This window comes from Macrobrachium rosenbergii, chromosome 28, assembly GCF_040412425.1.
Source record: "Macrobrachium rosenbergii isolate ZJJX-2024 chromosome 28, ASM4041242v1, whole genome shotgun sequence".
Classification (NCBI taxonomy): domain Eukaryota; kingdom Metazoa; phylum Arthropoda; class Malacostraca; order Decapoda; family Palaemonidae; genus Macrobrachium; species Macrobrachium rosenbergii.
The window spans coordinates 20,740,001-20,765,000 of NC_089768.1; the positions used below are offsets into that span (position 1 = coordinate 20,740,001).

The 25,000-nt window shown below is 33.7% G+C and overlaps 1 protein-coding gene and 1 long non-coding RNA gene across 6 annotated transcripts in view; one reads left to right on the plus strand and one right to left on the minus strand.

Annotated features, from left to right (window-relative positions):
* LOC136854118 (uncharacterized) overlaps positions 1-25,000 on the minus strand; it is a 409,448-nt gene that overhangs the window by 25,591 nt on the left and 358,857 nt on the right. The gene's annotated exons all lie outside the window — the stretch shown is intronic.
* The window catches only part of LOC136854116 (calcitonin gene-related peptide type 1 receptor-like), a 161,756-nt gene continuing 146,781 nt past the window's right edge, over positions 10,026-25,000 (plus strand). Inside the window, exon 1 of one of the 5 annotated variants that reach the window (XM_067130300.1) lies at positions 10,026-10,054. The gene's annotated coding sequence lies outside the window, so the exon portion shown is untranslated. Of the gene's footprint in view, positions 10,239-25,000 lie in introns of all 5 variants that reach the window. The other 4 variants (XM_067130302.1, XM_067130299.1, XM_067130304.1 and 1 more) reach the window with 4 other exon arrangements.

The window sequence follows — 25,000 nt, forward strand, 5'->3', positions numbered from 1 at the left end:
GTCTGAAATTAATCTCTTTAGCTTTCCTAATTCTCTTCTCACATTACGTTTCCTCCTCTAGTCAATAGAGCAGCCAGCAAACTCATTTACCCTTGGGTTATCTTCGGAGGGCATAAAATAGAGAATCCCTAGCTCTGCAGACGGCCTTAAACTGGCCACGCTCCTTTAAAAGCAATTGTGTCTCTGTTGACCTAAGCTGGAATTTATTAACCTGCTCATAAATCGACTACAGTGGGTACATGCCAAGAGGAGAATGGCGTGGAGCTCTCCACCTCATTCCTAGATAATACTCTCTCTCTCTCTCTCTCTCTCTCTCTCTCTCTCTCTCTGTCTCATTATATATATATATATATATATATATATATATATATATATATATATATATATATATATATATGTGTGTGTGTGTGTGTGTGTGTGTGTGTGTGTGTAGGTGCGTGTATGTGTGCAATTCTTACTAGGAATAGGAAAGCAACGTGTTTCGTTGACGTGAAAAAAATCAAAGGGTATGATCGTAAGTGGTTAGTAATACTGGTTAAAATAACAAAAGGATACTGATAATAAAAAAAAAGTGTAGCGCAATATTCAGTAAAAAATAAATTAATGAAAAACAGACTAGAGGGGAAACATTCTACATTTTACAGTGAATATAATAGGGTCCTTATTTTTTTAGATATTGATAAAAGCGACATATTTTTAGGAATATCACAGGAATACCAAAACTTTTCTAGAATTTTCAAAATATACCCTTGGTTTTCACCGCAAACAAAGATTTCCTGAACGAAAGCCACTCTCAACTCTTGTATGCTCTTGTAAATGATTGTAAAGTTTATCTTAAAATCCTTTGTTAGCTTTCTCGGTTTGGCAACCTGCAATGATTAACGCCTTTCTTTAAAATACTATAGGCTTCAGCTCTTTTAATAAAAAACCACCGATACGCGTTGTCAATCACATGTGATATATATATATATATATATATATATATATATATATATATATATATATATAAAAAACTGATGAAGTTTATTATATATATATATATATATATATATATATATATATACATATATAATATATATTTATATATATATATATATATATATATATATATATATATATATATATAATAAACTTCATCAGTTATTTGGTTCCATAGGAATATATCCATACATGTGAGCAACTAAAAAAATGCAGTTTCATTAGTTCAGATTGAAACTGACTGAAATTGAAAACAAATAAATTCCAAAGCTAGGACAAGAGAAAGCATGATAACTTAAAATCCACATAGTAATATTTTCAAATATTACTATTTACACACATATTTAAACATTCATTCCCTCACAACCATATCGTACAAAAAACACATGGTGTTAGCAGGAAAACGAAATTAGGTACAAAGTATGAATAAACATCATAAGTTCACTGAGTGCCAAGATAAAGAAGTAAAAGCATTTCAAGCAATTTTCTATTCATTCGAAAGAATTGCTTTTGACATTTATTTCTCGCAAGTTATCATTGAGTGGATCTGACATCTTTTGAAGAATCAGTGAAGCACTAACGGCTGCAGAGAGAGAGAGAGAGAGAGAGAGAGAGAGAGAGAGAGAGAGAGAGAGAGAGAGAGAGAGAGAGATAAAAGTCTAAGAGATATTGAGATGTAAGATTTAGGGAATCTCTTTAAAGAACCTAAAAAGCAACTGGTGGAATTTCAGTTTCATGAAATATGTCGTAGAACGGACAACCGAACTGTATTATCCATAATAATCGTTTTTATATAATTTTACCAAATCTTGTCGTTGGTTTTGCTTTTGTTTGCCAACATGTAACGAAACATAATCACTCTTCGTGAATATAAAACACCATATGAATATTATCTTTAGTACTATAAGTATTTGATATCTTAGAGTAGTCGCCTTCATTTTTCATTAAATATTAGTCAAGGGAAAGTAATCGATAGTTCGAAAGAGATTAAATAAGCCTGTGATGCCTTTTACTCTCCACGTTATACTCAGTGTCATTGTTGTGAACTGAGCAAAGACATCTAGAAGGAAGCGCAATCTTTTGAATAATTTAACTGAAGGAAACTTTTTTATGGACTAATAAAAAGCATTTGGAGAAAGGGTTCTCATGAACTGTTAAAAGGCATTGGGAGGAAGTGTAGAAATATTGAATGTTTTCCAACATCCATTTCTGACTTAAATATTAAACTTCTGCACTACGATAGAGACCATGGTATAAAATTCTGGTATTTCCACTCTTTATACATCAGGTAACTACGAACAGCAAACTTACGGCAACTTAGTGTAAAATAAAAATATTAAGTTAAATTACATTATTTTCCAGGAAACAGAATCCACATTTTCTTTCTCTCTTACAGCCTTCATTTTTTCACAAGGCATTTCTATTACTCTTTGGCTTTTAGTTTGAGAGTTCTTTTTCTTTTTTCTTTCCCCTTATTTAATAAGCAGCTCTTTAACTGAAACGTGTCTATCACTGAAATAAGTTCACCACACGTATTGCTACATTGATCTCACTCTATATTCCTCTTAGCAATAATACTAAGCTCATTCATTTATAAACTCGGTCCCTTCCTTCTTGCTGAGCTACCTATCATTGCGTTTACTTTCACACTGAGTGTAAGTAATGTCCTCATATTAGGAAATTTTCCTATTTTGATAAGCAAGCAATGCAGTGTGAATATAGATTTTTTCACACCTATGGTTATTAAAATATACAAGGTAGAAAATGCTACCCTCATTTTATTTTGTTTACCACTGTTCATCTGTTTTAACAGACGGCGCAAAGACTGGATAGTTTCTGCTATATTTATATTCTAAGTTTGAGAAAATCGCTACTCATCTTTATTCAGTTTCCGGTAATCGATTGAAAAACATAGCTGGAAATTACGAAGATTATGAAGGTTTTGTAAATGTAAATACGTTAAGCTAATTAACTGTTTGGGGTGCTGTGCAGGTTAATGGAACGACCGTTTGTACATTGTCTATAATAAATACTCTTATGAAAGAATGATTTAATATACAGATTGTAAATGGTAAAGCGAAAGAGAAGGAAGATTATCATAGGAGAAAACTTTTCTCGTAGACTTTCTCGGGAGTGAAATAAAAAAAAATTCTCGTCTCCATAGGCCATATTGGAAGTTTTGGTTTGAACCTCGAAGAAAAGTGGCTAAAACCTGCAAAATGCGTCCAGTTCTAGGTAAATAAAAATGACACAAGGACTTTTTATTACGAACCTAAATCATCTTAGTAAAACGTGAAATCTGTCTTTCGCTTCTTTGTCGAAGATTAGTTCAACATCTGGAATTTAAGTATGTGCGTTTCCTTGAGTATATAAATCAGTCACTGAAACTTAGTTTTTACCTGCAGCCTTGACCTTCATAAGTCCGTATTTTCAGCTTGTGCACATGTATACGTGCATACATACACAAACATATATCTATCTATCAATCTATATATATTCTTACACACACACACACACACACACACACACATACACACACACACACACACACACACACATATATATATATATATATATATATATATATATATATATATATATATATATATATATATATATATATATATATATCATATAATCCAGAAATAGAAAAAGAAAGAGAGTCGAGTTCAAGTAACATAGCAATGCAATAAACTTCGTTCTCCCATTCTGACAAAACTCCGTGCTTGTTAAGACAAATTAATTCCTACGTACTGAAGGAGTCCCCACAATACAAAAGCATAACCCAGAATATAGCAAGTTCCTGACACAAGCTCACAACTACTGACGTTAGGATGAAAGCATTGGACTTTTATCAATTCTGACTTAAATATTAAACTGCTGCAATGCTATAGAGACCATGGTATAAAATTCTGGTTTTCCCACTCTTTATACATCAGGTAACTACGACAAAGCAAACGTGCGGCAACTTAGTGTAAAATTAAAATAATGAGTTATATTACAGTATTTTTCAGGAAACAATAGCAACGTATATGTTTCAATTAAATAACACTACAACCTGCCACATTTTACTGAAAGTTAACTTTATTGTACATGTGTTAGACAATGAGTAATTTACAAAATATTTATATATTTTGGAATGAGGTAAAAGTCAAGAATGGGAAAATCTATCTGAGCTCGTATGCTTTGTCTGTCCTACGTCTCTGTCTATCTGTCTTACAAACATCAGCAGTCCCTCCGTTGTTCACGTAGGTCGAAGCTGAATGTCAACAATCTATTTCATAAAAGGAAATGGATACCACCCTCTATGTTTTTAAGTTTTGTTGTAAGCGAAGTATTAATTAATCCTCAACCGCTGCTCCCATTGCTCTTTCTGGATTATCACAGTGGTAAACAGAGGCTACTCATGTTTGCTAATTATTCGTCCTTTACTTTTACTTCAGATATGACCTCCAGTATAGATAAATGTAGATTCCATTTGCATCTTAAAAGAAGCAGGAAATTATATATATATATATATATATATATATATATATATATACATATATATATATATATATACTATATTTTTGTTATGTAGATCCGGTAATACATTAAGAAGAATGTTTTCAGAAACTGGTTGATATAGAGATATGTTCAGTTGTATTATATATAGATTGGAAAGAATATTCATCGTTTTACTCTTTTTTTAAATTCAATTCAAGTTATAATTACAGGTAATTCATCCACGGTAATTAATAGTTGCTCGTTTTTTTTTTTAAATATTTGTTATTATTAAAGTCGTATGGGAGTAGCAAGAGTTTCGAATACCAGTCTAAATACCTGGGAAATGAGTAGAATAGATGTCAGATGTCATTTTCCCGGTAGCATTTCTTTAACAAGAAGCCTTATCTATCGCCTTTATCAGTAACCCAAGTCGGACGAATTCATAGTGCATGTCGTGAGCTGAAATCGTCTTCAAATGAAATTTAGAACTTACTGAAGGTAGCAAAGACTAGCAGCAGGGAGAAACACCACAACTAGTACCACTATTACTACTACCATTGCCATTACAGGAACAACAACAATAAGGCATCCGAAGAATAGTTGATGTGATTTATAAGATTGTAGTTTTAGTTGAGGTCTGATTTTCATTTATAGGCATTATCCATTGACTAGCGATTCTGAAATGTACCATAGTTACAGATATAAAATTGCTATAATTGTGTGTATTATAATTATTAAAATCAACGGTTTCAATAATGGGTAACAATTGTAATGAAAACAGTACCAGTGTACTTCTTAGAGTTACAAAGGCTATAGTGATAACTGTACACTCACATCAGTATTTTCACATATCCTTTAAAGAGAGAGAGAGAGAGATTTATCTACGATTACAGCTACACATGGTTTGGCAGAATGCTTTCCTATTTTGATCATAATAATAATAAAAATGATAATTTCCCACCCAAGAAGTTGGAACCTTAATTAAGGGCATAGTTGCACCAGAACTTACTTCTAGGTATGTCTGAGAAGGGAGAACAGAAACAAAAAAAGAAGGGAACAATTACTGCTGTGGTCTGGCAGTACCGAGCGTAGTTTTTGTTAACTTTTTTTTTTTGTGTGTGAGAAAGAGTAAGTAGCTTACGTAAGTGGCTCTTTGAAGTTTTCCTTCTCCCATCTTCCTCCTGCTATTACAAATTTCGATGCCCTTTCTTTAAAATTCTTTTCAGAATTCCGAGTCAAAATTCTAAAAAGAATAATAATAACAAAATGAGCAAAATCAGGGATACTACATACAAAGTGTAGAGTTAAACAACTGCTAATACTATTCCTACTCATAATAATTATTATTATTGATTATTATTGCGGTAACTCAGATTTGTTGGTGAAGTCCGTTAGTTTGTTCAGATCTTTTCGCGTCATATACAGAACCATTTTCCATTGCGGCTGAAATCGAAAACTTTGTTGAAAGGGGAACCGAAGTTTGGTTGTTTACGCGGAGGAGTAAAAAGGTTTCTGGCAGTTGCTGTTAAAGGCGCAACTTTTGAGAGCACCTTTGTAATTTTAACACGTGCGCACAGCACAGGGCTGCTTTGGACCGTTCGATGTTGTAAGCTGTGAAGTTAACGCTTCTGTGACAACACATTCGTGCTTCAGATTCGACAAAAATCGAGAGGTCAGTTGTCAAGGCAGCGTCGAACGAAAATTGGCACTTGCCTAGAGATTATAGACAATAGGGGAGGAAAACTGTATAAAGATATTTGATATCAGTACTGTTATTAAAAGTTTGATCAATAAATTCAAATGCTTACGCAATATGTCATAAGCAGTTAAAAAATTGTCAGGTATACTGAAATTGACTTAAGATCAGCAAATGCATTCGTATGGAATGGTATTCATCAACATAGAAGAATTTTCACAAAAACCCTAGTCATCTATGTTTCTTTTATATTTTAACTTAAACACGTATAAATAAAAGTATTCTGCATGTCAGATGTCTTATAAGGAATAACTGATTGTCACTTTCACTGCCTTCCGTATCAATTATCATCGATTAACAATAAAAGCTTATTACCTGGTTTTTACAGACTAAGTAATAATGCACCTTGCAAGTGCCTTGGAGAATATGTCTTCAAAATACACGTTAAGTGAGTGTAATTACAGATTACATTACAAAGCAGAAATAAAGATTTAAGCGCTTTGAGGTCTTACTTGAAGGTTTAGCAATCCTTTTTAGAAACTAATTTATCTCCTCTCACCTGTATTATCAGTTCGAATCTTATTTAATAGTATTCATTACAAAAACAATACAGGAATTTCCTTTGCGTTTATTGAATATGTTGACTAAAAGATGGGATGAATTTCTGAAAATGACTTGTATTTTGTTCCCTGCTACAGCTGCTAATCTTTTGTATGCGAGAAATCCGGAAGACTTACACTCTCAACCTACCTAACAACCGAGTGAGCTACGTTTGGTTGTTACTTTCATCATTAGCATCAGTGTACATTGTTGATAAATCCATGTGCACACAATAATGAAGGGTATTTTGCATACTTGATAACATACTTCTCTAATATGGTCTTAATATGCGAATTCCCTGTTGCCAAAAATTGAAGGTTGCTTCTTCATGCAGTCCCTTTCAATTTTACGCGTTATAAAAGAGGAGTAAGGAGTGAAAGCATAGTGTACAGATTACCTTATTAGTAAAGAAAAGCCACATTTGGATTACATTGTTACCAATTACATTGTTACCAATCATCTTTAAAAATATAATTACACAGCCTGTATCTATGTTAGGCAGAATGTAAGAAAATCAAATGAATTACCAAAAATAGTTAGTTACCTGCTATATTATAAGATTATTATAAAAAAAACTTAGAGACGCCTTTGGCAGATGAAGTAGAATTTTTATAAATGCTACCTTGTTTAACTTGAATTGCGGGAAATAAAAAATAAATCCTGATATGAACATTATCATATTTTGAGAAGCGTGCTAAAACGATGAGGATTCCGCTGATCCGCTGTCACTTTATATATATATATATATATATATATATATATATATATATATATATATATATATATAGATATATATATATATATATATAGATGTATATATATAGATAGATATATATATATATATGTGTGTGTGTGTATATATATATATATACACACACACACGTATATGAATAAGAGTATAATAACACCTGAAAGGAATAAGTTTAAAGGTTGTGCCAACGTAGAGCAACGGATTGACATCTAGTTGCGCATTTGCTATAAGAGTAGTATCATATTCTTATTTTAATGATACTGTATAGTAGACAGACCCTCTAGGAGACTGTTTTAAATTTTGTTGTTGTCGCTAAAACGACAAGAAAAAAGAGAGACAGAGCAAGTGAGAAGCCTCCTGGCAGTCGTCACTGGAATTCCATTTCCTCCAGTATTTTTAGTAGCGTGGTGTCGCTCGGCGACATCTCTCGCTCAAAAAACAAGGTGAAAATATTACCTGGAACTCATTTCCTCAACCTTAGTGTTAGCTGATTCTACCGTCGTCAGGAAAAATTAGGGCGTCAACAACATGCTGAAGGGGAGAGGAGAGAGAGAGAGAGAGAGAGAGAGAGAGAGAGAGAGAGAGTCTGGTCTGAGACCTAATTCCTCTTGGCGTTCACCATGCCAGAAGATCCGGATAATTAATACCCATTGTGACTTTGGGATATAACTTTTTAAAAGCATTGCCTGAATTAATGAAAAGTTCCGTGGGGTGGCACGAGGAGGCTTCTTATTGCACACATAAAAAGGCTCCTCCTTTTCTCACCCGATTTCTTTCCTTTCAAGAAACAGTCAGTTTACAGTTTTGTCTTTCTCTTTTACTCATATATCAGGGATACGATTTTCTATTTCAAGACTGGACTGGCGGTGGCACTGACCATTGTTACTGTAACGGCAGTTATAGTGTTCAAGCAGGTAATGAAATGAAACTCAAAACCAACAGTATATCCATAGCGCCATCGCCCTTTTTAATCTTCTTAAAGCGCCCTCAAACTGCTATTTAGTGTATATTGCTGAGATTATTCGCTATCTGAGCTTTAATGCCCATATTTTCACAACGAATCTCATATAAACACACACACACACAGAGTGACACTTAGCCTCGAGTACGGTAATTCACCATCACCATACTTCAGAACCTAATGGCGTCCATTCGATTCCTGGTCAGTGTAGGAGCACTAAAACTATGCAGTTCTTTCTGGGCGTAAGTTTTTCCTTTGGTAAGTAAATTCAATATTAATAGGCTATTTGTAGCTTAATATTTGGAAGGATGAAGATGTCATATACAAAACTGGTGATAAACAGAAACACACACAAGAACATATATTTATATATATACATATATATATATTATATGTATATATATATATATATATATATATATATATATATATATATATATATATATATATATATATATATATATATAATAAGAAAAAGCAAGTGCGTCATTGCGTTTTTATGACTAAAAGAACTAATAAGCAACTGCATGTTACGCTGCACACATGAATGTAGATTATGCAGAGGCTGGTGTGGATAAGCTCTCAAAGTAAGAACGTATCGAATACTAATAAACAGTATGTATTCCCTATATGGTCACAAACCGAGCAACATAACACCTCGTTTTCTGATGAATTACAAAATCAAGCCCATTAACCGTTATGAGTGCACGGGGCGTCACTCGAATACTGTTCTGTTTTTACCGTACACAAAGTGGAGATTCTGTCAGGAAAGTTAATTAAATACTACTAAAATATTAAATGGTCTTTTCTAATATTTTTTCCCCTCCTCTGTATTTTCTATCATTATGATTCCATCTTGAATACTGAATACCATTTCTTATGGCTCACTGGTTCCTAGAGTACACAAACTACAGAATATCAATTATGAAATCTATCCGAATACCAGTAAAATATTCGTGAAGATAAAACGCTCTTAAGAATGCTGGCATGATTAGATTTAAGAGGGGAAAAAATGGATGTAATATATTTGGGCGTAACCAAGTTTCAGTCTTTGGAAGAAACAAAGATTTCTTCTCATTCCCTAAGTTTGACACCTTTGTACCACATTCCATCTGGGTTGGGGAATGGATGTTGCAGTTCTAAAATAAGAGTGAAATTTGGCAATGGCATGACAGTGCAGCGACGTAAAGAAGTACATAGCCGATACACACGGCCCACATAATACCAATACTGAAAAGCACAATGCTTGATGACCTTAAGTTACCATAAGCTCGTCAACTGAGATGATTCTTGAGAGTTTAATAAATAATATTTTTATAATAAGAAATTATCTGTAAAAGAAACATCGAATGAAAAAAAAAGAAGAGTCGGTAGTACTAAAGAAACAAAACCCATGATACCATACACATGGTACAGATACACCAGAGTGACTCAACAGCACGAAAATAAAAACTAACGATATGGGGAAGGCTAACAGCAAGAGAGAGAGAGAGAGAGAGAGAGAGAGAGAGAGAGAGAGAGAGAGAGAGAGAGAGAGAGAGAGCCACGACCCTCAGTGTCTCCCGTGGATTGTCGGTGGCCGGTAGTGTAGGCTGTTGCTCTCTACTCACTTGAGTGCCATCGGTGCCAAAAGTTCACTCTTCGTGTGTATCTTTGTGTTCACTGGTGCACTTGAACCTTTACGTTGGGGCATTGACGCTTTTCCTCTGGCATATGGCGATGTGATGGAGATACAATTGATTTTGTTCTGCCGAGAATGTAGTAAGGTAGTTGACCAACTTGCTTGCTAGAAACTTTTGGAAATCTAAATTAAAATGTTGACGAACAAGTTTCAGAGTCTCAAAAGTGAATATAAACTGTTTTTTCTGATTCTCATATTATTGTTCTTCAACGGTGTATCTGAGATTCCATCATTATTATATTTTCTAAGGTTGTCCGTCAATCATGTTCATTTCTACATTTTGGAGCCCACAACTTTCGCAAGCTAAATTTCATGTTAAGAAACTATCATCACACTGACCCCTAAGAGTTATGGGGCGTTATATAGAATACGGACTCCGAATCGGTACCTGTTAATGGACAAAAATAAATTTTTGCTGTCCATAAGTTAAGAATGGCTACATTAATACTAATTCCGTATCGTTTAACTAACTCCACCCGCCAGATCCAGCTATGATTCCATTGAATGTTTTAGTAGGATTAACTGATTTTTATCAAATACCTTGAAAGATGAATGGACGAAAGTCTCTTATATTGTTTATTCAGGTCTTCTTCAAGACTGAGGTTCGTTTACAAATAAAGAATGTCTTTTTTTTTTATTACAGAACAGTAGAACGTTATTAAACCATTGATTACTAGCTGATATGTATCTGACTTTAGCGAAACTAGGAAATGTCGTAAAATATTTACCCATTGCTTTACAAGGGCAAAAATTTTAACAATTTGGTAGCACATGTTTGAATCAAGAGATTAAACTGCAGAGACAGAGAGAGAGAGAGAGAGAGAGAGAGAGAGAGAGAGAGATATTTGAGGTTCAAATAAAAGAGAACAAGCTGTCAAACCCATTATGTCAAAATTCTTGGTATCAATCAACAGTGAATTCCTAAGTAAAAACTGAAGCAAAAAAATGACATATCAACAGCAATCGACACATATATACTATACATTTACCTCGTACATACGGAAGGGCGCTCTGACCTCAGATAAACCTTAGGTAACTGGGGTTGCTTCGGTGACATTTGGGACTAGTCTCCTAAAACTTTTCTTTTCATCCAGTTTTCTGAAGGTAACTTCCGAAGATTTCGCTGTTTCCTTCGCCTCCTTTTTCTTTTTCCCCTTATTGGCCTGTTTCACCTCATTCTTTTCCTTCATTCACTGTGAATTTTCTTTTATTTTTTTTATTTTCACTCTACCTGCTCACTTGAAAACACGTTCATATGTGGCTGATCTCACCACTCGGTACAGATTGAGAGATTTTAATTTGGTCCTTCACGCTTGATCTATCAGGGATGAAAAATATGTACATCTCGGGATGTTGATCTCGTAGATTTTAGTCATTTCAGATGCTGATTTACTCTAGATATACTGTACGTTATATAGGACTAAAATTCTGGTATGTTTGTTTTGTATTAACTTCTTCCTTCAACACACGACCAGACAGACAGATCCACACACACACACACATATATATACATATATATATTATTTATATATATTTTAAATTTTAAGAAAAGCATGCTTGAAGATCTTATTATATAGAAGTTCAAGATGTTGAGTAATTTGACCCTTTTGCATGTAGGCTACTTGCTGCCAGTCGCAAAAGATTTTCTCCTGAGAGACAAGATCACGGAACTCAAGGATAATGGAAAGGAAAGAAAGAAAAAACTTGACGTTTATATGCAATTTATATATACCGACCAGAACAACCGAGGATTAATCACGTCAGCTAGCATTTAGGGAAATGGCGGCTAGACAAGTGCTACCGGGCGGCCTATTAGGAGCAGGGGCCACCTCCGAACGTTTAATTGAATAGTCGCCAAAAGGAACGGGGGAAAAGGGACAGATCTTTGGCTAGAGAGAAGGCGAATGTGTAGAAGAGATATAAGGCCAGGGTCATTTATTAAACAAATTGCTTTTGATTCAACAACATTCCAAAAAGGAATATACAATGTTAGCTAATGGAGTGAGCAAATGAACAAAGGAGAAGCAACGAATGCCTTCTTTTATAAGTTTTACCCATAATAAATTTGTGACTTCTTCAGTTCGGGTTTAGAGAGGCTTGAACAACTAAAATATTGATAAGAAAGGAGGCTGAATAACATTTTCATCAAATGAAGACGAAGCATGGATGCGAAAGATACAAAATAACAGGGAATTCCTATTAAACAGTGTCTTGAAGGTCTTAAACATGACCAAGTTACTTTACTGAGTTTTGTATGTTTAGAGAACTGAGTTATGTATGTGTTTAGAGGGCGTTCTGTAGCTCATAGGCAGATAATATATACACATGAACCTATTTTTGAACATGGAACACCAGTGAAGAAAAATGTGGCATAGATAGGGCAAAACATAGGAAGACAAAATGTTTTTCACTTCTTTTCAACGACTTTCATTCTTTTTGAAGACTGTTTATATTTGTTTATATTTTTCGTGTATGTTTCTGTAGCTCTAATTTTTCACTTGATTCGTTTATAACAGAAAAAGACGGAAGATAAGTTATTAAATTCTCAATATCGTTTTCACTGACGACACCCCTAGGGACATGAAGCAAGAGGTCAGTTGTCTGTCTAAAATTACTTTAATAGCAACAGCATTCTGAAAAGAACCTGGAACAGATAGTAATAGTAAACAAGATTGCAAAGAATAAAAAAAGGACATTGCTGTACGCGCAATTACCATTCTTTTTTTCATGGCCGGGCATAAAGAAAGGAATATTGCTTTCGTAAAACTTGCATAAACACAATTTTCTCTGCAACCGTAGCGTCGGGCAGAGAGAAAGGAAGACATTTCCACTTCCCTTGAGAGTTGAAACCAAAATTGCCAACCTCACGGGGTAGTGGGAAATGGATGCAATATTATTTAAAGACAACTGACCATTAAATATCAGAATATATTTGGTTAGTAAGGTTTCTATCCGGGAAATTATCCGTAGAACATAATGAAAAAGAGATCAGTCTAATTGAAATAATATCTATTAAACAAATATATATCATGAAATGAAATTCAAGTGCGACAGTAACTAGGGATGATATATATATATATATATATATATATATATATATATATATATATATATATATATATATATATATATATATATATATATATATATATATATATATATATATATATATATATATATATATATATATATATATAGCAGTTTGTTTTATTATGCAGGTTTCGTTGAACGATGGATGGCTGCGAGTTTAACTATTTTGATATCGGTTCTTTCAATGTTCTTCACTTCATTACTTGAAGTTCGTAGAATTATAAAAGAAAGCCACTTCTTAATCGTTCCTTTTATTCTTGTCTCCATAGCGACTTTTCGGACTGTACTTCGTCCATAATCATGCTAAACTAATATATATATATATATATATATATATATATATATATATATATATATATATATATATATATATATATATATATATATATATGTGTGTGTGTGTGTGTGTGTGTGTGTGTGCGCGAATAAAAATCGCCAAAATGTCTGGTGTTACTTTCTTTTCAGTTAAAATACCTTTCTTCAATGGGATCCCTGAAAATTCGACGATAAAACAAATATTTTTAATTTACGACCCTGTGGAATTGTAAACTGATGATTCAATGTCCCTACCATCTTACAAAATATATCTTGTGTTATCCTAACTATTTTCTCGCCAGAGAGAGACTTTGCTATAAAACTTGCAGAGAGAACATAGCTAGGAGTTACATGACAGACAGGGATATGAATACAGGGGACTACGGTATGTTTTATTCTGAGGGTATCGTGCCTAAATTGACTTCAGGGTTAATGGGGAAGCACATGACGAAGAATAGTAAGGGAAGAAATGAAAGAGCAAGAAAGGCATTTTCAATGAAAAATTAAGCGAATTGATGTTATTCTATAGAATATGTATAAAAATATCTCATTTTCGTATGCCGTGCAATACGTTTGCCGTCTTGGTTTGTTCTGGGTAAGATCAGTAGTTATGAATTTGTCTTAAAGTCGTAAGGAATTCAGTTTTGTGTCGACTGGATGTGCTAATATTAGAAAAAATTTGTCGCATGTGCGATAATCGTTTGGAATTAGCCAGAATTGCATGACATTACCAAGATATATCACGTGAAAGCACGCAATGGAATGCGTAAAAAGCAACAAATGGCAGGAATGATATGAATTACGCTCCAGCATGAAATCTAGTTGTAGAGGCGTAATTTTAATTCCGTTGCCGGATGTTTTGATAAATACATTTCGACCTCAGATCGTTAAATTATTTTTTAATTATTATATCCTGCTAAAGTTGCGAAATGAATAAAACGACCCCGCATGAGATAAAGCGTTTCAACAAACGAGATAAACATATCGATGAACCAACTAGTTAAAACTGAACCGTTTCTTCCCAATAAACTGGACTGCAATGACATGCATTTGTATTTCACCGTGTTGGGATACTTCATATTGATAAGAGGCTTAGACAGCAACAGTAAAATGGCTGTCTTGAATTCGTTTAGCACTTCCCTGGCAACCCTAAGAGGCGTAGCTTTAACCAAACTTAATAATGGGAAAAACAAAGGCTACAGCTATAATTTAAAAGAGGAGGATTTAGCTCAGGGAAATCGGCGCTTCTTTTACACCCAGAGGACACTGGCATCCACAAATATAGAAGGAATATTTAATTTTCGTTAACAGGGAATAGCCTTCCTTGGCACTGATAACCTCTCTTTAGTAACTAAATGTAAAATAAAAGGATAAGCTGACCAGTTGTGACAATTGTAAAAAAAAAAAAATTTAAAAAAAGACATTAACACGTCAAAAAATGACCAAAGCTCCAAGAAAAACAATAAAATAAAATGCTGCTTTACACCACTCTCTCTTAGCTCGAATTACATCACTTATTGAAGGCACCTTGATATCACATGATGGGTGAAGCTACAGGTATGCGATGCAGTGTTGTACATTGCAGACAGTTGTACACGTTAATTAGTTTTTGGGAAATTGATGTGCAACCGGGCGGAGCGGAAATTGATAAAACGTTTTTAGCAATGGTAGCGGATAAAAGGAAGGAATCATTCATTACCTGATAATAATTTTTACATCGTGACTGCCGTGCTGTGGCCACAAACTATAATAATCTTGTTATAGAATTTTATAAGTTTCTATTACTTCAAAATAAAATGTCATGATTTTACCTCTTCAGGGGAGTCCTTGATGAATTATATTGGCATACAGCGAACGATAATACAACGGATAATTCGTTTTATAATAATGCAGTTTGTTTTCAGTTACTATACTTTAATGAAGTACAACATTCACATTACGTCCAATAATGTACAGATCATCAAGCATTTGTGAACAGGATTGCTTTAAATGAAAGTCTAGTTTATTCAGAAACTAACTGAACTTTTAGGAAAACTCTCTTAAAGCACACTGAGATTGCATGGTTCCCTGAACAACTAGGAATTTAAATTTAGTAGGAACACCTGTAACAGACGAATTTCTCGATGGTTATTCTATCAATAAGCATAAACAATAGAAGTGATTGATTAGCTGCCCTAATGAAGCTCTGATTTCCAGAGCTTCCAGATTTCAGCATTTTTATGTTTATAAGAACTTTTGTTAAAGAAAATTATTGTCCACTATCCGGCAACACATCTTTCTTTCTTAAATGCAACACTGCAACGTTGAATATTAGATTAGCTGACTGTTCTACTGAGGAACATATGCCAGCATGAGCACTGCAGTGTAGAAACGTTTTCATGTTTTAGTATGAAATAAATGTAAACCATGAATTCGGATATATATATATATATATATATATATATATATATATATATATATATATATATATATATATATTATGTATGTATATATATACATATATATATATACATATATATATATATATATATATATATATATATATATATATATATATAAATCTGTGTGTGAGAGCTCATGTATCTAAGTTCATAGACAGATTTAAAATCACTGCCATCTTCGTCTGAATCAAACACGAACCTTCTGACTTACAAGCGATATGTATTTATTATTGACGAAATTTACGTTATAATATAAGCTGTTGCTTAAATAGTTTAGAAAACTATTCTACCATAGTTTGATGAATCCACTAAAAAAATTTCACGGAAAAAGAGTTTGTGATGTGCATTATTAATATTTGTACCATCACTGAAACTGAAATGCCTGTTTTGTAATCCACGCGTTACAGGATACTGGAACACAAGCGATCATTGGCAGCCGTAGCGTGCCAGGCTTATAAAGGAAAATGGAAAAATACGTACCTATTGATTATGGATAATCTGCACCTATTAATGCGCGACTTTTATCCTGACACCTTCAGTTAGACATACAAGCCGCCACCAATAACACATTTATCCAAGATCAAGTTAGGGTGTAAATGTAATTCTTTCCGTTCTTTTTAGATTTTATACAATTAATAGTCTCCTTGCATACCGGTCAGGATCAGTTCTCTCCAGATACTATATATCCTAAATCCAAACTACTCGATGACATGAACCATACCAGCTGGATACCGCAGTCTTTATTCATTTATTTCTCTATCTTTTTGTGCGGCTATGAAATGTAATTATTCTCCGCTATATACATATATATGTATATATATGTATACATATATATATATATATATATATATATGTATACATATATACATATTATATATATATATATATATATATATATATATATATATATAAGATGTATGTCATATATATATATCAATAAGATGTATTCAGTTATGACTATGTGCTTCTCAATAATGAGTTATTCAGGCAGATGCATACATACGCAAACACAGACTCACATACATATTGAAACTTGTATTTATTTACAATATGCCTTTTTCTACAAGTGGAGCCAGAGTGGTAGAACCTTCTGGGTCACAGCAAGTCTTCTAGGGTGAGGTTGCTGGGTCCATGCCGTATTCTTGAGATTTGATGAGGCTGGATCCCATTTACAGCTAGGTTGGCTGGTGGTGGGCGGAGCGCGGACCGATCCAAGGACCTTTTCAATGCTAGACCAGCATTTTACTATTATGCTATGGTACCTACATATAAACGTACACACACATACATTAATATCTATTTTTTACCAGACAGTCCATACCTATTATGATGGTGCGACACCATAAAGATACAGCCTCTTGGTTTTGTCTATATATATATATATATATATATATATATATATATATATATATATATATATATATATATATATATATATATATATATATATATATATATATATATATATATATATATATATATATATATATAGAGTAATCTAGAAACTTGTAAAGAATTGAAAATACAAATGAAAAAAAAATATGTTCTGGCCTTAGCTCCCCTATGTAATAATAAATTACTAAAGTTGTTTAAATTACCCAAACAGCTGCATAACGACTCTATTCACCCGACTCTGGGGAATCTCCAACCACGAGACCTATATATCACTCTGGCCTGAGGAACCCTTGAAATCGGCGCTGCTTGCAATTCAGCCGCGACTTCAAACGTCCCCTTGAATATCATCTATTCTTGATGGAGAGGAGGCTGGTGCTGAAGCCTATAGGCTGGGTTGTTCCAAGGAATTAATAAGGGATATCCACTGGCACCCGAAATGGCCTCTCATCACAGTTTTGGCTTCAATGGGAGTTTTGACTAATTTTCATTCCAAGGATTAAATCGTCTTTTATCCTTTAAGCGTTATTTGCTTTCATTTTATTTGGGCTGGACGAGATTCATATTATATGCATATCTTTTTTTAATGCAATACCAGTTCTCAATATTGGAGTTTTCTGCTTTGTTCTTAAGTCTCCTTAATATGCATCACACACAAAATCATACCAAAACCTGCTGCAAACTTTTACCGAGATATTTGCCAATGAATCTTGATACCCACTTGGATTTTTTCTAAGTTCTTTATTTATGTTTCAACGTTCACACCAGAGAAGGTCCTGATCAGAATTTTTTCTGTCCCTGTGCATTGTGGGTAAGGATGGCTGGCCTATCTAGAAAGTCCATTTGCTACTTTGATCTGGAAGGACATTTCTACATGAATGCAATTTCCGATTCAGAAATTTCATATACGTCCCATACATTTTTTTCATTTGTTTTATAATTCTCCACTACGTTCATACTGCAATGGATAACCTTTGACCTTATCATTCTTCATCATAATATGATGTAGAATGGCGTAAGAGGTTACATAAACACGCTTTCCTATTTGAGCTCACTGGAAAGGAAAAGCGTAGTGATGCAGTTATAGACATGTGTAGAGAATCACGTTTAGTATTTCAACATAATGTTTAAGTACATATCTATGCTGGTGCTGATATATATATATATATATATATATATATATATATATATATATATATATATATACATATACATATGTATATATATATATATATATATATATATATATATATATATATATATATATATAAATATATATATATATATATATATATGTGTACGCGTGTACGTATGTGTGTGTGTGTGTACAAGGCCAGCAAGACATAAGTATGTTAAAACATTCTGATCAATAAATTATCGCAGGTGTGTTTGGTTCTAAAGTTTTTTGGCCCAGGGGTCATCACCCACACTTGTCACCTACTCTTACGATGAAGTTTTAGACGAATGTTTACTTCGGAATGTTTCTGAGTCTTGGTCATCTTGTATATATATATATATATATATATATATATATATATATATATATATATATATATATATATATATATATATATATATACATACATATATATACATATATATATGTATATGTATATATATATATATGTGTATATATATATATATATATATATATACATACATATATATACATATATATATATGTGTGTGTGTGTGTGTGTGTGTGTGTGTGTGTGTGTGTGTGTGTGTGTGTGTGTGCAAAAATTTCTATGTTAAAAGGCTAAAATAACTGTGATAAAAGCCACTACTATGAAGAAACTTAAAACTTGGATGATATTTGCAATGAATGTTGTTAACTACGAAGTTCACTTCAATAGGGAAAAAATATCCACTTGTAACTCAGATCTTTTAGACTTGATTCTCTTTACGCGTGAGTGTCTTGAATAAAATGTGTGCAACTGAAGATCTTTACTCATGCTCATTCTTCCATTGCATACTCTTAAGCATAAAAATGCCTCAAGGCATGATTTATTGACAAAAAAAAGTCTTCGCCTTATCTAATATAGTTTCTGTTGCATCACTCAAATAAGGTCATTTAATCGTCTGAATAATAAGACTTGGCGTATCAATCTTCCTAGCCAACTTTCCCCGGATTCGTGCCGTCCTAAGTAGTCCACAGAAACGTGAAAGTTCTTCCTTCAGTGGAGCGCGAAGGAAACAAAGACGGCGATGAATTATGAAACAGTAACTTTAGAATAGGCAGTACCATCCGTCACTTCACCTCGAAGCTGGCGTCGTAATTTGAGGAGAAGAAAAAGAAAATGTGCAAAAAGGAAAGGTGGAGAACTGGATGAGTGATGAGAAACATTCCTCTTTTTTATATTTGAGTCACTTCGTCCAGTGAATGGTTTTTTACGAAGTTGTCTTTCATTGTTTTAGTCTTCGTTTCATTCCTTCAAGTTTATAAATGCGCGGAATTATCTCTTTATTTCTAAAAAAGAATGGAAGGAAAATATAGTGGCGTTATTGCAACACGAACTTCACTTATCTAGATTGGTTTTAAGTGAGAATATTCTTGGAAACCCGTTGCAAAATTTATGTGGTACAAAGTAACAGAAAATAATAAGAACAGCAGCTGTTCATATGCATATGTATACTTGAGTTTTCCGAGGCTAGAGTACTTAACTTCCTTTACTGTCTTACCTTCACTTTAATTAACTGGTTAAAAAAAAGTCGAAGTTTTATTTCTGCAGCATTGGGCACAATATACTAATATCAGTTCAACTATCCTCAATAATAACAATCAACATCATCATCAATGCGTTGCCAGCATAATGAAGCGTAACTGTTGGCACTGACTTGGAAACTCATTGCTAACTTAATGAACTCCATATTGTTTCAGAAATTATGTATATAGAAATTATAGCTGAATCTCGAATAGCGATAATTTATTTGATTTTGCCTTCTCCCGTGCATAAAAAAGACCTGCAGCTTTATTTTTTTTGAATGAGGGAATGTGAATACACTAATACTATTGTTTATTTCCGGCAAAGCTAGCAATAATCTTTGAAAGTTACATATATTTTTAGAACAATTGTAACACCTAAATTATCACTTAGGACATTTCTCTACACCAGAGAGAACTATTTCCTTATACATTCGCGCTGTGCGTGTGCCGTGTTTTTCAGAGGAATGAGAAGATTTTTTTGGGGAGGTATTTCTGTAAAGGGTAAAACATGCTGCCGTTCATTAGAAATAACATAGCTCGTATCTTGCTAAATGTACTTTCTTTCTTTTCTCCGAGAGCTTATTGCATTCATAACCTGGTGGTAGTAACTCTTAAGTAACAGTTTCCTTGCTTCAGCCCTTAATTGTGAGTTTAATTAAAGCACAAAGAAACCTTGTTATGCCTCAAAATTACGTTAAGGTGGTGCATTTCAGCCGGTATCCAGTGTTTTTGTCAAACCAGCTTGGTGAGATCTACATTTCGTCGACCAAGAAAGCAATTATATTTTTAGAAACTAGGAACCCCTGGGTTAAATCTTTGATATTATTTAGTTGTGTTTGCCAGCATTCTACATATAATATATATGTATCTACACACACACACACATATAAGAACATCAGGATAGATAAAATCCTCACTGAGAACACATACGCATATATATATATATATATATATATATATATATATATATATATATATATATATATATATATATATATATATATATATATATATATATATACACATATATACACACACACATATGTGTGTGTGTGTGTATGCATGTATGTAAATGTCTCAATATCATTCCACAGGATAGGAAATACTGCAGGGAGGCTAGTGAAAGATTGTAATAGCTTAGAATAGCTTGGTTCGTTAGGTAAGAGATATCCCATTGGAGGAATGACTGATATTAGAGCCTAATATTCTCAAATCCACGTGGACGGCAAAGAGAACGAATGAAAGGTTGTACTCTGTGACTGACGAACTGGCCCCGCGAAAATGCATAACTAGTATTTTCAGAAATATGCATTAATGAAATCATACCACCAGCACAAAATGGTAAAAATATTTCAGTCAGTTCTGTCATGCTCTTAATACCGGAAAAAAATACATCTTGTAGGTCAAACAAAAACAAGTTACTTGAAAAATCTATGAGAAAGTCCTGCATACAAGATTCACATGTTAAAATCAATGGTACAATCTTTTTATGAACTTTTTTCTGGTCACATTGAACCCGTGAATAAATCAAATGGGAAGTTATATACTTTCAAATGAGATACCAATTTGTTCTTCATCGTCGTTGCACAAATTACCCACCCCCAAAATACTGTTTCTATTGACGCTCATGCCTCTGTTCACATTACAAATGTCTTCCACGCTTCGGTTGGAACTCATCAATATGAGAAATGCGACGATCACAGGTGTGCCGAAGCACTGTCTTCACTGGTGATAAGTCTTACTATTAGTGGCGCTCGCTGGCTAACTTTAAGAACACATGAAACGCACATTTCCCTAACAAAGAAGAGACTCTTTCGACCTCCGCTTCGCTTAGTGCTTCTATCGTTACTGTTACTCTCTTTTTAACAAATTCACTTCAAATTATCACCTCGTTAACTTTCCAGCCCTCGGCAAGTCTTTCGTAGGGGCGTCATTTAGGGGGGGGGGCAACTGCCCCCAAGGCTCAAGTTGCGCCCCCCCCCAAGCCTCAACTTGGTCCCCCTCACCCCCAAGCCCCAAGAAGTAACAGCAGCTGGTTTTCCATTATTCCTACCGAAATTCAAATGTGTCACTTATATCTGTCTACCTATCTATCTATTTTATGTGTTTCAAAAAGCACATGAAATAGCTCAAAAAAAAAAGAAAAAAAAAAAAAAAAAGCTGATTAGGCTTGCTTCGCTCGCCAAACCGTCTTTGCTCCCCACAACAGAAATCTGAAATGACGGCCCTGGTCTTTCGGGATTTGGTTGCAAACCCTATGACCTTCACCAGTTTGGCTGGGACTGTAGTGTACTAAGAAGCAGGTACTGCATTCACTTCTGAGGTCAACCTTTTGCTTTTCAGAAACGCTCCCAAGACGTTTCCTCAGTAGAACTGGACACTAGTCTCATATGTGCCCAGATAACGAATATGTACACACACACACACACACACACACACACACACACACACATATATATATATATATATATATATATATATATATATATATGTGTGTGTGTGTGTGTGTGTGTATATAAATAACTATATCTCTCTCTCTCTCTCTCTCTCTCTCTCTCTCTCTCTCTCTCTCTCTCTCTCTCTATATCTATATATATATATATATATATTATATATATATATATATATATATATATATATATATATATATATATATATATATATATGTACTGTACTGCATAAAGCCAGTTGCTTTCTCTACGGTCTATTTTCAGAAGAGAGGTGGCAATGTTTATAGAACGTGATAGAGGGCGTTCTGTTTACATTTAAAGCGCCCGCACCAGGAAAAAGAAATGTCTCGGCGATGCCAGTGTTGCTTTTGAATTTATAATGCTCGCTCGTCGATCTGGCAATGTAACTTCGTTTAACTAAAGTTCTCAGCAACGAGGATGTACAACGACACGGGTACCGGAGTAAATAAGTCATGTCAACATGGATAACATCAAATAAAGACTAAGCAACCGCAGAATAGTGGAAATGCGACTTCGTTGAGAGTAGATTGCGTCAATTGTAGCTACATTCTCGCGAATATTTGTGAGATTTTTCTTTCTATTTTCTCTTATTTTTCTCCTAGGATTCTTTAATTTTGTTCTTACAATGACACAAAAGTGAGTTCTGCCGATTCCCACGTGAACAAGGGTTTCCGACACGCATTAAATACACAGATTTCATTTCTTTAACGTTAACACGTTCATACACAAATCGCATGCAAACATATTTAGTCAAATGTATACCTCATGATACCGAACACTTGCAGATAGAGAGAGAGAGAGAGAGAGAGAGAGAGAGAGAGAGAGAGAGAGAGAGAGAGCATTCACATATAAACTCTGATCCTCCTAAATCTGAGTATTTGCCTTTACGCCAGAGTAAATCTCCAGCTATTTAAATCAAAACGAAAATGAGTATTTTTAATTTTTTTCGGATGACCACGGGAGAAATTTTACTAGCGATTTTGCTTGAGTGATCCTTTGTGTTAAATGAAAAGCGATCTCCATTTTCACTCAGCGGATAAAAGGAATTTTTCGCACGTAGACATAAAGCTAGATAAACGATCCTCCTGAGCTGACTGCGAACGAATTTAAACCTTTGGTAAGCAGATACATAAGAGCAGAAAGTCATCTGAAGTGATGCGTAACAGTGACTTTTATATGTATATATGTGTATACATACATACATGCATATATACAGTATATATGCATACATACGTACATATATACAGAGTATGTATATATATATATATATATATATATATATATATATATATATATATATATATATATATATATATATATATATATATATAGAGAGAGAGAGAGAGAGAGAGAGAGAGAGAGTGTTCATCAGTAAGTAGCTTTCCTTACAAACCAGTGCCAAATCCCGTCATATATACAGGTATGTATATATATATATATATATATATATATATATATATATATATATATGTATGTATATATATGATTATTATCATATGTATGTATATATATGTACATATATATATGCATATATATATATATATATATATATATATATATATATATAAATATATATAGAGGCTTCATTATATCTCTTGTAATAAAATGTCTCGATTCAGTATGCTAATACCTCAAAGAAAACCTTGCTGTCTTCCCAAAATTGACAATAAGACATTAGGTAAAATGTCAACAGTCGAATGGTCACTAAAGAATCCGCAAGTTTAAGGAAAGGTAGATCTTATACTGATAAGATACTTCGAGACCATATCAAATAAGAGTTGATTTTGAAGGCATGCAATATTTCTTTAAAATGGTTTACTTAATCTATAACAATTAATGATTGTTTTCTTCATGAGTAGGATATGTGAGAGGCTATGTCACTTGCAGAGGGCAGAGATGAGCGGTTATGGAATCAGTGGAGCGATGTTACTGAAATGTAATAGCCGCTTTATTAATGAGAGTTCGCTGTTATTTGATGACAGATAATAGCTGCAGAGATTTCCGAGGGATTAGTAAACTGCAAGGGGAGAACGCTTGGGATAAATGATAACAATGGAATGGTTAGACATATTACGCTGAATTCGTTTAGTGTATGTATGAAACTCAGTCATAATAAAGGAATTGCAAGTGTATGAGTATTAAGAACTGATGTATATCAAGAGCAAGGCGTCGCAATAGCAATGCTCAAGGATGTTTACGTTGTTCAAGGTAGCAGGGCCATTGCTTAGATGATACCAAAATATTGAGATTTGTATTGCAAAAAAAAAAAAAAAAAAAAAAATGCTGAAGCCCAGATCGTTTCGCGTAGACCTTACAGTGTGGTGCTTCCGAGTTCAAAGCCGCTTATAGCTAAATTAGACTTCACTGGAGCAACGAGTTTACAGTCTTTGTGAGGTTGGGATGTGGGTTTAGGGGAGCACAAAAGTCTACC